We start from the raw sequence: 18,959 nt of genomic DNA on the forward strand, positions 1-18,959 counted from the left end.
TTCCTAATTGAGCTAAAGGTCTTGTATTAGGAGTTACGGGGCTAGGGTGATGGTTTAGAAAGAAAAAGGAAAAGCAAAACAAAAATCTGATAAGTTTAGAACTTGGGTCTTCAAGATACTTGTAACTAGAGAAAAATCTCGTTTTGTTCTTTGCTTCCGAATTGTGATTCATTCTTTAGCCCTTTGGCTTTGTGAGTCCATATGAATTTGAAATTTTGGGAGTTCTAACTTTGCTTTTGTTTATGATATCGTCTCCTTTTGATTTTGAACTTTTTGGAGATTTGATTTTTTTGACTCCTTTGATTTTTTTGGACTTTTGGTTTTTGATGGGTCTTTCCTTTATTTATTTATTTATTTTATTTTATTTTTTCTAATTCTTTTTATTTTTTCTTTTCGAAGCAACTAACTGATCTGTTTTTGTACAAGGTCTTTTTTTTTTTTTTTTTTTTTTTTTTTTTTGATATCCATCCAATTCTCAACTCGTCAGCTGGGTAAGCTTTTTATTTTGTGTTGTAACTGGTCAGGGATTTATGGTGAAGAATAAAAAGGCTTTTAGAAATTGGTGAAGGCTCAAGAGTGGTAGATAGCTAAAGGAAAACTATCTTTTTGGGTTTTTAATGTTTTTTTTGGCTATATTGATTCAAAAAGCAGATTTTGGGTTTAATCTCCCTGGTTGATACATAATCAGCATAAAACCCCCCTCATTACGTACTAACCCATAAAACCCCCCCTATTTTTCTAAGATACCCAAACTGACTAAAATACCCCCCACACATAAAACCCTAGATCTCAAATTAAGATGACAAAACCATAGATATCTTGTAAACCAAATTAAGATGACAAAACAACTGAAAAATAAGATGATGCCGCATCCTTTATTCTTGTAAACCATAGATATCTTGCAAAACCAAATTAAGATGACAAAACAACTGAAAAATAAGAGAGAAACACCCAACAAAACAAAAAAATCGAAAGTTTTTATGTCACAAACAAAAAAGAAAGCAACTACCGATAAAAAGAAGAAATCGAAGGTAAAAATCATTTTTTTTTTAATTTTGTTTGTAAATAAACGAAATCTAAGGTGAGAATCATATTTTAAGTTGTCTGAAATTGATATTAGTTGACACTTTGTAGTTGATATGAAGATTTGAATTTGTATCAAATTTACATAGCTTGTGCAAATTTGAATGTAAATTCATATTTCTATGTGAATGTAAATTTACATATGTATGCTTCCTTTCATCAGTACTGTTTTGGTTACAATAATAATTATGTAAATTTATATTTTCGTATGTTTACTTGCATAGCTGAATTTGTTGTGTAAATTTGTATTTTCATATATGTGAAAGTAAATTTTGAAATGTCAGTTTAATAGACTTATTTATTATTTTCCCCTTTATTGCAACAGGAGGTAAAACCTACTAGCTCTACCAAGGTGTTTTGTTATACTGTTTTGCCTATGCTAGCACTTTTTCAAGAGTTCAAATGAAAAATTAGAGATATTCATATCGCCAAGACGAAAGAAACTCTTTTTGGACAAATTTTTTATAGTTTTTGTTGAAGGACATTGGAGAGACTGAGTTGAATGGGGAGGAAGAGGCAAAGAAAGAATATCATGAAATGATGTGTTACGTTTTATTGGTGGATCACTTTGGGATACTAATTTTGTTTGAATTATGGGCGTAAATCTTTGATCCTTCATGTAATGTCAGTTTGTTTTTGAATTCCGGATGAAACTTTTGGATACTCTCTTTGAATTCTGGATGTAATGCAAGAAATGAGCCTGATTAGTTTGTCAGTTTGTCAAATTTTCATAGCTATGCCAGAAAACAGTTTATTAGAATTCATATTTGCATATTTTCATTTCATATAGCCTGTGTCACCAGTCAGATGACAGGAAAAAAATGCATGTGAAAATCAATGTGTACATGTAAATTCATATTTACATATGAAAATTCATATTTACATAACCTGTGTCACCTGTCAGATGTAAAAAAAAAAACGTCTATGAAATTTCATATTTGCATATGTAAATTTGTATTCACATATGTAACTTCATATTTTCATATGTAAATTCATATTTTCATAACCCGCGTCACCTGGTTTGAACTCAAATGTAAAAAAAACGGCTATAAAAATTCAGTGACTATAGATATAGTTTTACAAAATGTGTCTATATAACATCAAAATATTATGCATTGCTTCTTGAATGAGCCCAGCACCAAAATAGAGATTCGCCATGCACTAATAGTGGGCAAACTTGGGCTTCAAATTATACACAGATGACATTTGGTTGAAGTAACTTCTTCCATCTGACAACAATCCTCCACGAGCACAAGCACATAAAACACCGATGAAAGTAATCTCATCTGGGATAACAAGTTGCTCTGCTACCTTTGATCTTTTCCTTTCCTTCCTACCACCACCATAATCATCATCGCAATGCATTATTCCAGTCATTTCATGAAACAGACTTATGCCATCGTCTGGACAACCATAAATGCAATACCCCAATATCATTGCATTCCAAGAAACCATATTTCTCACTAACATACTATCGAAAACTCTTCTCGCATCATCCATCCTCCTACATTTACTATACATGTCTATCAAAGCTATTTTAATAATCAAAGTTGACATGCCAAAGTTCTTGATCATCAACCCATGAACAGATTTACCTTCCTTCAACCAAGCCGATCGACCGCAAGCAGTAAGCACAACAACAAAAGTTGTATCAGTCCCTCTGACGCCCATCTTAATCATCTCGCGAAACAACCTCAACCCACATCCTGGGTTGCGTGCTTTGTTTAAATATCCAGATATCATAATGTTCCAAGAAACCACATTTTTCATTGGCATTTGATAAAAAATCCGGTGTGTAGTATCCACATCGCCCACTCTTACATAACCATTAATAATTGAGTTCCAAGAAACAGAATCTCTATTAGACATAGAATCAAACAAACGGGACGCGGAATGTATAAAACCGAAAGAAGCATACATATGAATCAAAGAATTATGAACAGGAACAACATTGTGGTAACCAAATTTAATGGAGTGAGAATGACATATGAGTCCGACGTGGGTATTGATGCAAATTTAATAGGTGGGAAAGGGAAGAAGAAGAGTATGCTTTGAGTACAGTATTGATGTAGAAGGCATCGAAAAATTTAAGGTTGAAATCGGCGTGTTCTTCACCATTGTTGCCGGTAAAAAATATTGAGAACAAACCCAAAAACGAACGAGTGGTCTGGCTGAAAAGAGAAAGGGTAAAAAAGGAAATAAATTTTGTTTCGAAATAAAAAATAGACCGAGATTCATTAGTTTCACAAAACAGGGAGTTAATTTAATGGGGGGGGGGTTAAAAATAGGGGGTTTAAGTGGGTTAGGCCGCCATGAGGGAGGTTTAACATAACAGGCTAGGAAGCAGGGGTGTCAGCCCTATTTCTTGATTCAAAAAGGGCCTACATTCTCTCCTAGGATATGGCGTGGTGATCAAGCAAGTGGACATGTGGTCTATCTATCTGGACATCCTTTGTGTCATCACTCAACAATCATTCAGATAAGGCTTTTGGCTAGATTCTCACTGGATATGGAACTTAATTGTTCTAACCTTGGTCTCAGAAACTCACTACTATATAGAATCAAATGCTTATGCATGCCATTCATGAAAATATGTAGAAACTATTGTACATATATTAGTCTAAGTTTGAAGAATGAATCCTTACTATATTGCTATAATGGGACTTCAAAACTTTTTATCAGGGAGTGACTCTTAAGGACAAAAATGCCGAAAAAGTAACTCTCAAGGACACCTTTTTATTTTTGTAACTCTCAAGGATCGGGTAGATGAAAGTTCAAGTATACCCTTGATGCGAAATAAAAAACGGATCGGGTAGATGAAATGTCAAGTATACCCCTGACGCGAAATAATTAACGGCCTGGCCCAGACGAAACGACTTGGTGTATTTTGCATGAACATTGAATGTTCATAGTCTTTAGGTATGAACATTGATTGGGTATGAACATTCAATGTTCATAGTCCTTTGGGTATGAACATTCAATGTTCACAGTCCTTGGGTATGAATATTGATTGGGTATGAACATTCAATGTTCATAGTGAACATTCAATGTTCATAGTCCTTTGGGTATGAACATTCAATGTTCACAGAATGTTGATTGGGTATGAACATTCGATGTTCATAGTCCTTGGATATGAACATTCAATGTTCATAGTCCTTGGGTATGAACATTGATTGGGTATGAACATTCAATGTTCATAATCCTTTGGGTATGAACATTCGATGTTCATAGTCCTTGGTCCTTTGGGTACAAACATTCAATGTTCATAGTCTTTGGGTATGAACATTGATTGGGTATGAACATTCAATGTTCATAGTCCTTTGGGTATGAACATTCAATGTTCATACATCAATATATTGTATAAGGTACATTCACCTATTTGGATATGAACAATCAGTGTTCATACACCAACAGAAGGTATGAACACTCATTGTTCATAGTAAAATGACAAAAAGGGTAAAATTGGAAAATATTTATTTTAAATCCGGGCCATTTGTCCTTGAGGGTTATTTTCACGAAAGGGTATAACTAGCATTTAAAAAAAGTAAAATGGTCGGGCCAACTTTTTTGTCCTTGAGGGTTACTAAATTTGAAATCGTGGGTTCGTGAGTTACTAATTGCTAGAATTTGTCCGTGTGAGTCACTCACCAAAAACTGTGTCCTCTAGACTTCATTTTCTCCAAAATTGGGTGTTAGGCCCAATTTATTGACTTTTTATTCATCATAGAAAAAGGAAAGAAGACTTTTAATACTAAACAGAAAAATATTTTTGGTCTTTTTTCGAATGTTTTTTTTAGAAAGGAAGAAATATACTACTATATCTAATATAAGAAATGCCTAGTTTTTGCAAAATATTACTATACCACCCCCAAATAGAAATATGTTTTGTCCTCAAAGTATGAAGAGATAAGGAAATAGATTATCATAGAAACATGAGCAAAAATGGTGATACACCTGTATTCTGTTCTTCATGATGAAAATACGCCACCCCCAAATAAGTTTGGGGCGTGGGTTGTGTGATATAAAATGAGAAATTCATGGTTTATTCTACTATGAACTTTTTGGGTTTTTGTATTTTTGAAAATATAAGTAATGCAGAAAAGAAAAATGGAAAATTTTGGCATGATGTATTTGTATTACCTTCTACTCATATACCAAATTCCATAAGAGAAACAAATAAAACAAGCAGATAATATTAAAATTACAATACTAGTTATAATTATACATAAGTGCTGAAAAGAAAGCAACTAAAATAAAACATAAACTATGTATACTATAACACCCCGTGTTTTATTTCTTTTATTTTTCCTAATAATAATAATAATATATAATAGATAAAATAAAATAGGATAAATGTTAGTGGAAATAGGAGACGTGGGTTTATGGGATAAACTTTCTTCCCTATTTCGGGGGTTTTGTTTTTAACAGAAAGGAAACAGAATAGAGTTTTCTCACGAGAGTTTCTGGGAGGAAAAAAAAACACAGCGAGGGTTTATAAAAAAAAAAAGAAGAGAGTTTTGCTGAAAAGGTTTTGAACGAGGAAGATTATCTTTTTATTGTGATGAAGACGTCGAGCTTTCGGGGTTTCGCTTTCGGGAAGCAGTTCGGTTTTAAAACGGTGAGTAGATATTTTATCTTTCACTGAACCAATATTTCTAAGTCTGTTTAAAAACTTTAATGTCTTATATCTGATAATCTGTTAATTACTTTCTGTTCAATTATTAGTCAATGTTATTCTACATACTGTTTATTCTACATACTGTTCGTTAGTTTGCAGTACTGTGATCGACTTAGTCTATACTATGTAAACAAACTTAAGAAATAAAAAGATGATTTGGAATCAAATTTGATTATTGATAAACGTTGGAAATAAGCTTGTTCTGTTGGAGTTTGGGTAAGCCGATTTTATTGGGTTTTGGGTTGAGGTGTTGAGGTAGATCAAGTTGATATGGATTGTTGTTTGAATGGGAGATTGGAACTGTTAGGGTGATAAATGGTTGCGTTTGGGCGTGCTGTTGAAGCTCCGGAAGAGCTTCAATGGTGACCAAACCATCCTGCGTTTTTGATTGTTTGGATTTGGTTGGGAGATTGTTGGTGGTTTGTTGGTGATGATTTGTTGTTGTCGCGATATGGGTTGTTGAAGCTTGAGCAGCCATTAATGGTGTCGATCACGAGTTTTCATCGTATAAGGGAATTGAGATTTGTTAGTATAGATGGGTAGGGGTTTGAAAAAAAACCGCCTGGTTGAAATGAGAGATGGTGGTGGCCGGCGTGTTTTGGTGGTGGTGGAGGCTGTGAGGGAGGAAGGAGATGAACAGTGCATTTTTGGTTTGTAGTTGGGCTTGGGCCAAACTCAGTTATGGGCTTTAGTTTAGATTTCAAAATTTGGATTTTTGTATTAGACTTTGGGCTTTAGGCTGTGGGCTTTTGGGGTTAGATAAGTTTGGACTGGTTGACTGCTGTTGACCCTTGGCAGGTCGACTTTGACTTTGACCAGAGTTGACTTTTGACTAGGGTTGACTTTGACCAGTTGACCCAAAATTTGACTTTTTCCTAAAATTATGATTCGGTCTATTAGGATAAGTCTATGACTATTAACGTGTTTGACTTTAGGCTAGGACCTTTCTAAATATACTTATGTACGTGTATTTACTGCTTTGTGATTTTTCAGTCTTTTACGATACACAACGTTATGACACTTATATATCCATGAAATTAATAACGCGTAAACCAAAATTACTTGAATCAAGATATTCCTTCGTTCTCGGAAATAATATATACAATAAATTTCAATAATGCGTAAACAAATTTACCACACTCTTTTAGAACTCTCCACGCCTCAAGTTTTGGAATTGAGTTTTATGACTGTTGATTGAGATGTTAGGAGGGCATTTATTGAATGTGCCATAAATGGCCCGTTAGCGTTATATAGGGGTATTCATTCAATGTGCCATGAATGACTAGATTATTTGGACTGTCCTAGAGAGGAACTAAGGTATTCGCCTTGCGGGTTAGTTGTATTCTTTGATTATGCGAGTGTTTGGGTTTACTTTTGAATACCTAACATAATATCTACATATGTTATATAGAAATTATAACTTTATTTTGCAGGAGGGTAGGACTTAATAACATTTTGTGCAGGGACGCGGTCCTACCCTTATACAGCAGTGGATATCGGTAAGTTTTAATTCAATGGTTTAGATATTAAAACGAGTTATTATAATGAGTTATATAATGGAAGTCTTGCTTGGGAAGAAATTATGCCGGTTAAAATGACGGAACTACCTGTCTTCCAAGCTGTGAATGATTAAGTTATGGGATAATATAAAGTGATTGTTTGAATAATTAAAGTATGATAATGGTCTTATGTGGTTAGTCTACTCATACCAGCAAATTCCATTTTTTCTGACCCATGTTTGCTTTGTTTTGGCAACGTGGGTGTGTTCTTGGGAACATAGGTGGAAGGCAGTGGAACCGCGGCGTTTGATTTGGGATTCTTGCCTGGAGCAGTCCGTTAGTTTTCTTTTAGGTCTGATTCTTATTGGAAGGATGTAATAACGTAGTTTTCTTTTCATATGACATGAGAATACGATGTTGAGGACCTGTTATTCTTAGAATGTTATATTGATGATTTTTGATGGAAGATAGACTTGCATAAAGTAATAAAGAGAATTTTTGGAGATTATATTTGTGGTTAAGATTGTTTATGATGTGGGTTTTAGGTTTTGACATGTGTTGTATCCACCCCGTCATAGCCTGGGTTTTTAGACAATTGAACCAAGTGATGTTTGAGATATTTATATTTCAAATATTCATTTTTTTTAATTGTTTAGAAATTCGGGCTGTGACATATACGGACACTAGGGAGCTGCCTAGTAAGATCGAATCCGTGTGTGACTCGTCATGACGTCGAGAAGATCCTTATCCTTGCTGACATCGGGTCCTAAGGTGTCTATTGCTACGCGGGAGTGCATCTCTAATGCTCTGCAGTGTTTTTGTGACAATGTGCTTAAAACGTTGTTGCTCTTGCTGGAAAGACTGTTGCTCCTCTTTGAATATTTGCTGAGCCACTCTAATAACTTGCTGACCTTGCTTGAGGTGGTGGACGTGCTGGCACAAAATCCTCTGGCCTTCATGGAGGAAATGAATTCCGTCCATGGGCTGAGTGAATTGTCGAGTGGCACCTTCACTGAAGTAGTCCACAAGCTTGGTAAGGCGTGCTTCCTCGACGGCTCTGGTGGCAGGTGGATGCTAGAGTTTCTGGATGCAATGGGCATATATAGGACCTCTAGTAACGTCTCTTACCTCCACTAGAGCGTTTGTAGCATCGAACCCCCAGTGCTACATGATCCTAGCTAGTGACCAACACTGGTAGAGGGGCGGTGGACCTCCTGGGTTTGCATAGTTGCTCCCAAACGAAGGTGGCGATGCAGAAGCTGTTCTTCTGCTCCTGAAGAATCCATAGGATGTGGAGCATCGCCTTACCGATATCAGAAGGCTTGACTGAGCCTATCAAGTTGAAGGCTATCCTTTGAGATACTTCTAACTGATTCCTTCACAGCGAATTCTGAAACGCGCAGTGTGACGTGGGGTTTTTTCTACCCTCGAGAAGCGTTTCTGCCATCATAACATCGTTGTTCTTGTTGTCTGGGGACTGTTCCGCCTGAGTATAGATCTTCAAAGGAATCCCTAGAGCCTCACTCACTACCTCCTTAGTGAGCTCAAACATGTGGCCATCCCTAACAACCATGATGTGGTCATCCTCCACTCGTTGCATGTGGTTATAAAATGAAAGAGTGAGAGAGGGAGAATAACTCGCACCTTCCAACAAAACCAACGACTCCCAACCTCTTCTTCTAATCTCAGCCTTGAAGTGCACTTCAAATAGATTGGAATTGAAGAGGGTTTGAAAATTTTGCTTCGGCACAATTTTTAGAACTCGAACCATTTAGAGTAGGAGTTGATGAAATAAATTAGGGTTTTTATTTGGAATGGGAGTTGAAAATGGAGCTTACTGTAACAATTTAGAATGGTGGTGTGTATAGGTGAGAGGGTTGTCGCACTGTGGTAGGTGGTGGGCGCGCTCATGGTTAGTGCGGCTAGGGTTTGGAAATTTTTTGGAAGATGAGAGACGGTTAGGCGGTCGCGTTGCTTAAAAAGGATTTGATGGCACATGCCTTGCACGTGCCTTTTTAGTTGGTTTGAAATTTTGGCCCAAGCCCAAATGGAATCAGGTAATTCCGATCATATCCTTAGTGCCTTGACAACTTCAACAGCCGATCCGCGCTTTGTTACTTGTCTGATATTGACCCGTGAGGTAACAAAACGATCAACATCGAAAATGCTACGTAAGGGTATAAGGTACGCTTACATCCAACGGTGGATGAAAAACAAATAAAGGAAAGAACAAAAAAGAACTGAATGGAAATATATACAAACAAAAGAAGGAAAAATTTTAAAATTAATTTTTTTGGGTTTTGAATATGTTTGAACTGAAATTTTAAAAGGTGGGTTGTTTTAAGTCAGATTCCCAAGACCTTGAAGTTTTTTGAAAACTTGAGTCAATCCCAACTAGATGGTTGGATTGCTCTCTTCAGTTGTGCTCGGTGAGCAGGTGGCTAGCACATGAAAACCTTGAAAACTGAATTTTCATTATGAGGTTGAAGACTGGGACAAGTTGGTGTTTGATAGTTCGAGCACCAGCTTTCTCTCATAGCTCATCTCTTACATGCGTATGAACTCTTATCCAAACCAGAAATGGTTTTTTGTATATGTGTCCATATCTTCAGTTGCAGTTCTCTAGGAAATGCTTGCACAAGATCATTGAAACTGATCCATCTAGTTTTGTTAGGTGGAGGGTTTTTGTTCGTTACAGAAGACATTTTTGAAACATAACCAAAAGGTAAAACCTTACAAAACTCCATAATAAAAATTGATGATCCTATACCTGTAGAGGTTCCAATATGGAAACCTAGTTGGAAAATGGCAAAAGATAAAAACAAGGTTAATACTTATGTTGACCCATATGCTAAATATAGAGAAAAACCACCGTTTCCCCATAGACTAGTTATGTCTAAAAAGGACGAGAATTTTGATGAGATTAGGGAAGTATTTAAAATTTTGACTATAAACCTACGTTTTCTATATGCTATAAAAAGTCTACCTGGTCACACTAAGTTTCTAAAAGAGTTGTGCACCACGAAGAGGAAAACCAACATACCCCAAGAACCCTTTTTCACCGAACAATATCCCTCTTTATCTGAACATAACAGAATTGTTAGATTGATGATCCTTGTTTAATTGCTAGTAAGATGTATAGATTATGAGATAAAATTAGAGGACAATTACTTTTATTTCTTAGTCGTTGTAATATAAATAAAGTTTGTGAGTATCTTTCTTGGAAAACTCTCACGAGGTTATAACTCGTCCACTAGGGAATTCCTACTGGTTTAAGGCCTTATTGTATATGGTCAATGCAATTGCACTCTGCGAAACGAGATTAGTTAGGACCATATTTTTTGGCCACTTATCTATTTTTATTTCTCATATTTGCTTGAGGACAAGCAAAATGCTATTTGGGGGTAGTGTGATAAGCACCCAAAAGTGTAGTTTAAACCCCTTAATAGTATTACATTTAGGCCAATTATGTTTATAATAAATAAGAGTTAATATTGTATATGTGTTTTTGTGTATTTCAGGTCTTGAAGCTGATTTTGTGCTTAAAGATGTCATTTTGCATGGAAAACGAGTCAAGATGATTGTTGAGGAAGTTCTACGTTTAAAGCCCAAGAATCATGAAGAAAAGCCTTTTTCAAGCCTAGGAAAAGCTGGGAAGTCAAAGTCAATTCGGATAGAAAAAGAACAGAAAAGTCAATAGAACTTCAAATGGGCGTATCTTTGGACTCGGGCCTCAGAATTGGGCTTACTTTAAAACGACCGACTCGAAATAAGATTTCTAATGGACCCAACTTTGCCCCAATCAGTGCTCTAAAAGTGGACGAAAAGGGCACTGAAATAATTTCCAGCATAATTAGCCATTTTAGACTTAACCTATTGAACTTTGGGCTCACATTAGAGGCACAAAGTCTCCCTTTTTGGCCCATGCACGAAAATATAACCCTAACCCTCTCCTATATAAAGAGGGTTAAGGCTAAAAATATTCACTTCTTCTTCCTCTTAGTCTTTAATTAGTTTAGTTTAGTTTTAGTTTAGTTTAGGTTAAGTAGTTTAATTGAAGCCTCTATTATTCTCCATCAATAAAAGCTTAGTTATTTAATATTCAATTCTCTTATTTTATATTATGTCTTTCTATTATTATTTAGTTAGTATGATTCCAATGAAACAGGGCTAAACCTCCATTAGAGGAAGTTTATAAAGCCATGTGAGGATGATTAGTTTTTAGTTCTTCATTATTTTTGCAATAGAGTTTCAAGTCTTTTGTTGTGAGTTTCTAGAGATAGAACTCATAACAAAGGACTAAAGATTAGAAACCCTATCAAAGAGATTTGTGGGGGTGCTAATCTCTAATGCGAGTTAGACGATGATTATAGAGATGTAGGTTATCTACTAGGGATCATTCGATGACTAACTGATAACCAATCGAATTGCATGGTGGATTAATCTTCTCTATATCTTCCTTCTAATCTTTAAATATACTATTTTTGTAATCTCATTTACTATTTTCACATCACATATTACTCTCTTATTAGTGAATAGTTTAGTTAATCTAGATTCGTGTTAAATACGTACAAGCAAGAGAGATTCGAACACGACTACTCTCCTCTTCAACACATGTTTAGAGAGTATAATTATAACTTGATATGCATGATTTAGTATTGTTTAACTACTATTTTTATCTTATCAAAATCTGGGTATCAGGTGTAACTGGAACTAGGTCTCTTTAGTTGTTGATACGTGAGTTTTGGTAGTTCTGGTTAAAATAGGATGGAACCAATGCTCTGTTCTGATTGTTATAGGTACCTTGTCCTTGTCTGAATGCATTTGGTGGTTTATTGAAACTTAGAGGTGGTTGGGTTTGTGGATTATTAGTCCATGCGAAGTTTGGATGCATGTTGTCTCCATGGTGCATTTGGTACATTGAAAGCACATACTTCTTTTGGTTGAAGTGATGATAGGTTTGTGATCAGGGGCAGGTGGTATCTATATGATTTAAGCTTAAATTGAAATTTCATGGTGAGGTATGTATGTTCATGACAGGATGAGGAGTTTGGTCTTTTTGTTTGGTTGTGAGGGCATCTATCTTTCTTGTGGGGGTTTTGGTTAAAGTTTTGATTTCAGGTTTGGATTTCACCTAAAAAATACCGCTAGCATTAGATGTACTGGTTAGGATGTTCTAGAATTGTTTATATCGCCCCAATGGGTACTCTTTTCAGCTTGGTTTTCAAGAAAGGTTAACACTTCGGTTGCACTTCTATCCAAAAAAAATTCATTACTCATGATGTCCAAGGTTACTTTGTGTTATTTGAGAAGACCTTTGAAGAAACATTGGATAAGAGTGGATTTTTCTAGTTTATGGTGATGACATGAATGGAGTAGGTCAGAGAATCTATCCCATGCTTTGGAAAATGTCTCACTTGGACTCTGTCTAAAGAACTGTATCTTACTTCTTATATCTTCTATTTTTTTCAGTGGAAAATACTTCTTCATGAAGGAGAACACAACATTATCCCATGTATCGAAAGATTCTGGCTTCTGAGAAAGAAGTCAAGCATGACTCTTACCAGCTAGGTTGAAAGGAAACACTCGTAGCTTCATTTGATCGTCGGTAACGCCCGGATGGTGGAAAGTATTGCATACTTCATGTATCCAGCATTGATGTTCATATAATAACTCGTGTTCAAACCCGTGGAATATGGGTAGAAGATTGAACACATTTGGTGGAATGCGAAAATCACTCATGAGCGGTGTGAGTCGTATACAAGATGGAGGTTTATCTTGCAACGGTGTGTAGAAGTTGGAGAGAGGCTCTTTAGCTTGCACGACTTCGTCGACCATATTAGTAGGTGGAGGACGAGAATTTGGAGATTGTCTAGGACGACGTGCTCTCTTACGTGAGTAAGTTTTATTCTCGCTAAACCTTGTAGTGCCTGAATGTAGTATCATGCACTTTTAGCAAGATAGCAAAACTATCGTAACATGCGCAAACTATGCAGTGTATGCTGAAGCAATCGAAATTCGTTTTTGCAAGTTTGGAGTTTTGAAAATCTTTGCTGGGTCTATAAATTACTATGCCTTGTTCAAAGGAACAATTGGGCGTGAGACTAGGATGGATCTACTACACGGCTCAGAAGAGTAAGCAATCACTTCACCAAGTAGTGTGCTACCAAGAATCTCACTCACGATGAATCTGGGGGAGGGGAGTGAGGAAGGCAGTTGGTCCACCAGAATCTGGTAACTGATTACTCTAAATCCTCGTGGCTATATTTTTGTCCTTTTTTGGAAGATCGTGACTACTTTAGGCTTTAGTTGATTGATTTAATTTGTTTGTTTGGTCTAGTGCTTCAAGAATCAAGCAACGTCCGAATTATCTACATTGGGGAATGACTTCTCAATGGTTGTTATGTGGCTCTGGTTCAGCCTTATGCGTGAATTTGAATTGCAGTGCGGAAATTAAAATTCAAACAATCACGTATGCATGCTTAAACACACAAGGCATCCTCTTACATGGGCTTCGAGGAGATTTATAATTTACCTCTCAAGCCGTGCTTACACGCTGCTTGAGGAGAAGGCGACATTGGTTGGCGCGTGATTTGAGAATTAGGTCCAACCGTTTGAGTGTTCTCTATTTTAGGTTACAAAAAAGGTCCTACTTAAAAAGCCCACAATCCGGGTTTTTAAAAATTAAACAACTTTGCGTTCAAGGGCACAAAACATAAAAATAAACTAACACTAATACTAAGACTAATAGATGAACTAGATTAGCTAGCTAGATTACCTAGATTAACTAGAGTTAATCGTAATTAGAGTGTTGATTACCAAGTTGATTCAAAGTGCGAGAGCGTATGATTCACGACTCGCCTCATACACTTGAACTTCCCAAGACAATGAAAACTCTAACTCTTGATAAGTTTCACAACTTCAACCAAGTGCCCAACTCATGTTAATCCACATAACCAATTAAAAACTCATTTTTTTTCTCTATCTATTACAACAAAGTCCACTGATTTATACTACTTTATTACAAAATCCAGATCTCTAGTTATAACCACACATTAAAAATGAACGAGCTGTGAACAAACGAGAGGCAACTATCCTGAAGTGTCTAGGCGGTCGCGCGCAGGCAGACGTGCGGGCGATTCCAACCAAGTCTAGTCAGCTTCCGGCAGCAGCTTTAGCTCCTCTCCAACAGATGAACCTCGAACCTGGATTTGAAATAAAACAGATCAGTATTGAAAAATAACGAAATATATCAACAAAAATTAAAAAAAAAAGAAAAAGAAATGAAAAGGATAAAATGGTGCTTCCCTCCTTAGATGCTCAACCAACCATTCATGTTCTTTCAATCCATGATGGTGACGCCATTTGAAGTTTTAGTTGTGAGAGTATTTCAAAAGTATTGATTGAGGTTCACCATTAATTGTTTAGAACTTGGATATAATGGGAGTTGTGAAGGAGAAAATGTAGTATTCTTTAGCTTTTAGAACTTGTTTTTATGGACTCTATTTGTATTGAAAGAAAACTTTGAAAAGAAACAACTTGATTGATTAAAGAGAACTTGAAAGGAACTTGTTGATTGAATGATTGAAAACATAAACTTGAAAGAAATAACTTGATTGAATTGAAAAACAAAATGTAAAACAACTTGCTTGAATGTAAATGACTTGAAAAATAAATCCTACACTACTCCTACATGACACTAGAATAAGTCTAGGTGTATTCTCTCATCCTACTTTTTGGTTCTTATACCCCTACTTTTACAAAAGTCTGATTTGCTCTCTCCCTCTACAATCAAGACACCTCACCATGGTTGCTTTATGCTTGTCCTTTTTGCTTTTTCATTTCTTTTTTTTATCAAGCTAGGTTTTGAGCAAGTCTTCTTTTGTATCAAGGCCATCCATCTTTAGTCTTCTGAGTTAAGAACGTGACTTTCAGTTTTTTCTGGTTTTAAGTTTTTGACCCTTGACCTTTGACTTTGACTTTTTCATAACAGCTTCAAGTCTTCATAATAAGCGTAAATAAGCCTCTTTTTGGTGCTAAGATGCAGCTTTTATGATAAGTAGTCTGAATTGCTCTGTAACCTGAAAAAGACAATAAAAGCTATGAGTTGTCTTTTCATTATGCGTAAGAAGGGTTGTAATGCAGTAATGTAAGGGTAATAAAACGTACATTTAGGAGCTGATCATGTGTCAAACTCGAAAAGCAAGCGTGTACGAATGGCGTGATCATACAAAAAGAATGTTACGAGGGCAAAGGAAGGAAGATCTTTATTTTGTATTTACAAACTGAAAGATAAAGACTAATTAATTTTTTTGGGAATGAATTTTTTTTGAAAACTGTAAAAAACAAATGGGTCGTTTTTAGTAAGATTCCCAAGACTTGTTGAAGTTTTTAAAAACTTTGAGTCAATCCCAACCAGATGGTTGGATTACTCTATTCAGCTGTGATCGGTGGGCAGGAGTATGACACATGAAAACCTTGAAAATTGAATTTTCACTATGAGGTTGAAGACCGAGGCAAGTTGGATTTTGACATTTCGAGCACCAGCCTTCTCCCATAGCGCGTCTCTTACATGCGTATGAACTCTTACCCAAATCAGGAATGGTTTTTGGTATATGTGTCCATATCTTTACTTGCAGTTCTCTAAGAAGTACGTGCTTGTATACGATCATTGAAACTAATCTATCTAGTTTTGCTAGGTTGAGGGTTTTTGTTATGAACAACATACATTTTTTAAAATCGGGAGAGTTTTGAAAAAGAGGTTGAGAAGGGGAGAGATTTTAAGATTTTAAAAAGAAGGGGAAATTTTTGAAATTTTGTACAAGGTTGAGTCTTTTAATGTCAGATTCTCGAGACAAATATAGAGAGGTGGAGACAAAAGATAGAATTAAACAGAGAACAATATCACTTTGAGTTACATTATTTGTTTAATTCATGTTTGAAGACGCCTCGTCTTTTATTTATTTATTATTTTTTTGGTTGGTTTTCCCAAGCAAAAGATATCTCTAACCATATTGAAGTTTTGACAAGAAGATAAAATTATATGTGAATCCGGTATCATTTTGGTTACTCCGGGGGCTGATAATCAGATAAAATTGGAATATAATTCTACTCCGAATAAATAATGAATATCAAACGAAAGTAAAACTAAACTTTATCGTAACACAGTTCTTATCAAAGATTTCTACTCTCAATACTATTGAAGTAGAGTCAGAATAGAAGATTCGTTCCACTCCTAGTTCTTTAGCATTCAAGTTTCCTACGACTATCAATCCTACCAAAGTCAATGAGAGTTTTACGAATTATACTACGATGCAATTTATACTAACAAGATACTGGGATTATAATGATTCAACTACGAAATGCTACGGAATACTAAAGTTTGAATCTAGAATAAGAATTAGGGGGGAATTAAATCCACCTTGAATCCAACTTAAGAACTAGCATAGATTGTTGTAATCCAATTCTTACGTTCTTACGGTAAGAATTGGTCGTTCTAATCCCTAATTATACATGACATCTCTACCAATTCATAACTAGCATGTGAGGAAGTCCACCCATTCTCATGGCGAATCAACGACCTTCTAGAGTGGAATAGACTCTTACAACGATTCTACACTACACAATCAAGTTTTCATCAAGGTTTCATCAAAACCCTCTAATGGAGGTTTAGCCTTGATTCATCAAACTATGATTTCCATAAGAAATTGAATAAGACATAATATAAAGATTCTAACTTTATTAAATTCAACTAAACAATAATTGAAATCTAAATTAACAACTAAGAAATCATTAACAAACAAGAATTGAAATTAGATCTAAGCAATTTTAAATAACAAAATCGAAATTATCAAGAACTAACTATTTTATTTATCTAATGAATGATAAACAATAATTCAAATAACTAATCTAAAACAAGGTATGAAAAAAACTAATTAATTAACTAATGAAAATTCTCAAAACTAGATCTAGAACTAAGCTTTAATGGCTACTTTCTATCCTAACCTAATTGATACTTAAGAGCTAAGTCTTGTGTGTGGAAATAGAGGAGACCAGATCCACATTTTCGTGCATGAGCTGAGGGTCCATGTTTTGGGCCGGAAAATCGAGCCCAAAGCCCAATTTCTTCAGTCCACAGGGCCCTTTTTAGCTGGCTTTGACTTCAATAGACTTTTCGTCCACTTCTACTCCTCTTATTGGATCAAGATTTAGACCATTGGAAATCACTTTCCGAGCCGGTCGTTTTGAAATAAGGTACGCCCAATTTCGAGGTCTGAGTCCAAAGATACGGTCTTCGGAAGTTCTACTGACTTTTGTGTGCTGTTTCTATCCGTCTTAGGCTTTAATTACAGAACTTCTTAACAACCAACCCTTGCTCCTTTATATCGCCAAAGTGGCACATTTCTACACATAATTGACTTCAATGCCTGAAATACATAAAAGCACCTAATTAGTATTAACTCTTATTTATTACTCGCATAATTGGTCTAAAAGTATTATTGTTAAGGGGTTAAAACTACAGTTTTGGGCTCTTATCAAACTACCCCCAAACAACGTTTTGCTTGTCCTCAAGAAAATATGAGAAATTAGCATAAGTGATAAAAAATAGAGTTCTAACTAATCTCGTTTCGCCGAGTGCGATTGCATTGACCATATGCAACATGGCCTTAAACCACTAGGAATTCCCTAGTGGACGAGTTATAACCTCGTGAGAGTTTTCCAGTTAAGGTACTCACAAACTTCATCTATACTACAACGACTCAGAAATAAAACTATTGTTTCCTTATCTATGTCTAAATTATCTATACATCTCACTAGCAATGAATACAAAATAATCAAGTCGAAACCTAAGCTAATATATGCATAATAATCAATCATCTACAAATAAACATAGATACAATGAGTAATACTATGAGATGCACTAGCATATCCGTTTATGAAAACTCGGAATAGCGTCCTTAAATAGTTCCTCACATAAATATCAAGACAAAAACCACTCTGATTTTTCTACTCAAGTTTCGCTACTCCAGTGTGTAGTGGGCACACTTTACCTTACAAACTCAATGACACACACGAAAGCCGGAGTCGATCAAACACATCTGCCACTTACTATCACACTAACCTATTTCTAATTGAGCTAAAGGTCTTTATTAGGTGTTGTGGGGCTTAGGAGTTGGTTTAAGAAGGAAGGAAATGGATGTTCAAAAAGGACAAGTCTGAGATAATAGAGGCTTCATATTATGCAACTAGAGAAACCCTTGTTCTTTACTTTTGCTTCTACACTTTGTTTCCATCCTTAGCCATATATATATATATTTTTCTTTGGCTTTTGACTCCTTGATTCTATTTTTGGAGTTCTAACTCTTTATTTTCTTTTATTATTATTTTTTTCTTTTATTTGGATGGAAACTTACTATTCTTATATGAAGCGACTAACGAATTCTTGATTTCAAAGGTTCTTCTCTTTTCTATTCTTCATCTCTATTCTCAGACTTATTCAAAGAATTGGGTAGGTTGATTTTATTTTATTTTTATTTTTATTTTTTTGTAACAGGGTAAAGGATTTGTGGTTTATGAAGGCTAAAGAAAGGCTCAGAGGGGCGACTAACGGAAAATAATTCATAGGTTTGAATTTCTGGCTATATCGATCCAAAGAGGGCCTAAATTCTCGCTTAGGATATGGTATAGTAATCAAGCAA

General features: G+C 35.5%; 1 pseudogene; it reads right to left on the reverse strand.

Annotated features, from left to right (window-relative positions):
- Window positions 1-2,160: 2,160 nt before the first annotated feature.
- Window positions 2,161-2,859, reverse strand: LOC147515979 (pentatricopeptide repeat-containing protein At3g51320 pseudogene; annotated as a pseudogene).
- Window positions 2,860-18,959: the final 16,100 nt, after the last annotated feature.

Source organism: Coptis chinensis, chromosome 2 (genome assembly GCF_015680905.1).
Source record: "Coptis chinensis isolate HL-2020 chromosome 2, ASM1568090v1, whole genome shotgun sequence".
NCBI classification, from domain to species: Eukaryota; Viridiplantae; Streptophyta; class Magnoliopsida; order Ranunculales; family Ranunculaceae; genus Coptis; species Coptis chinensis.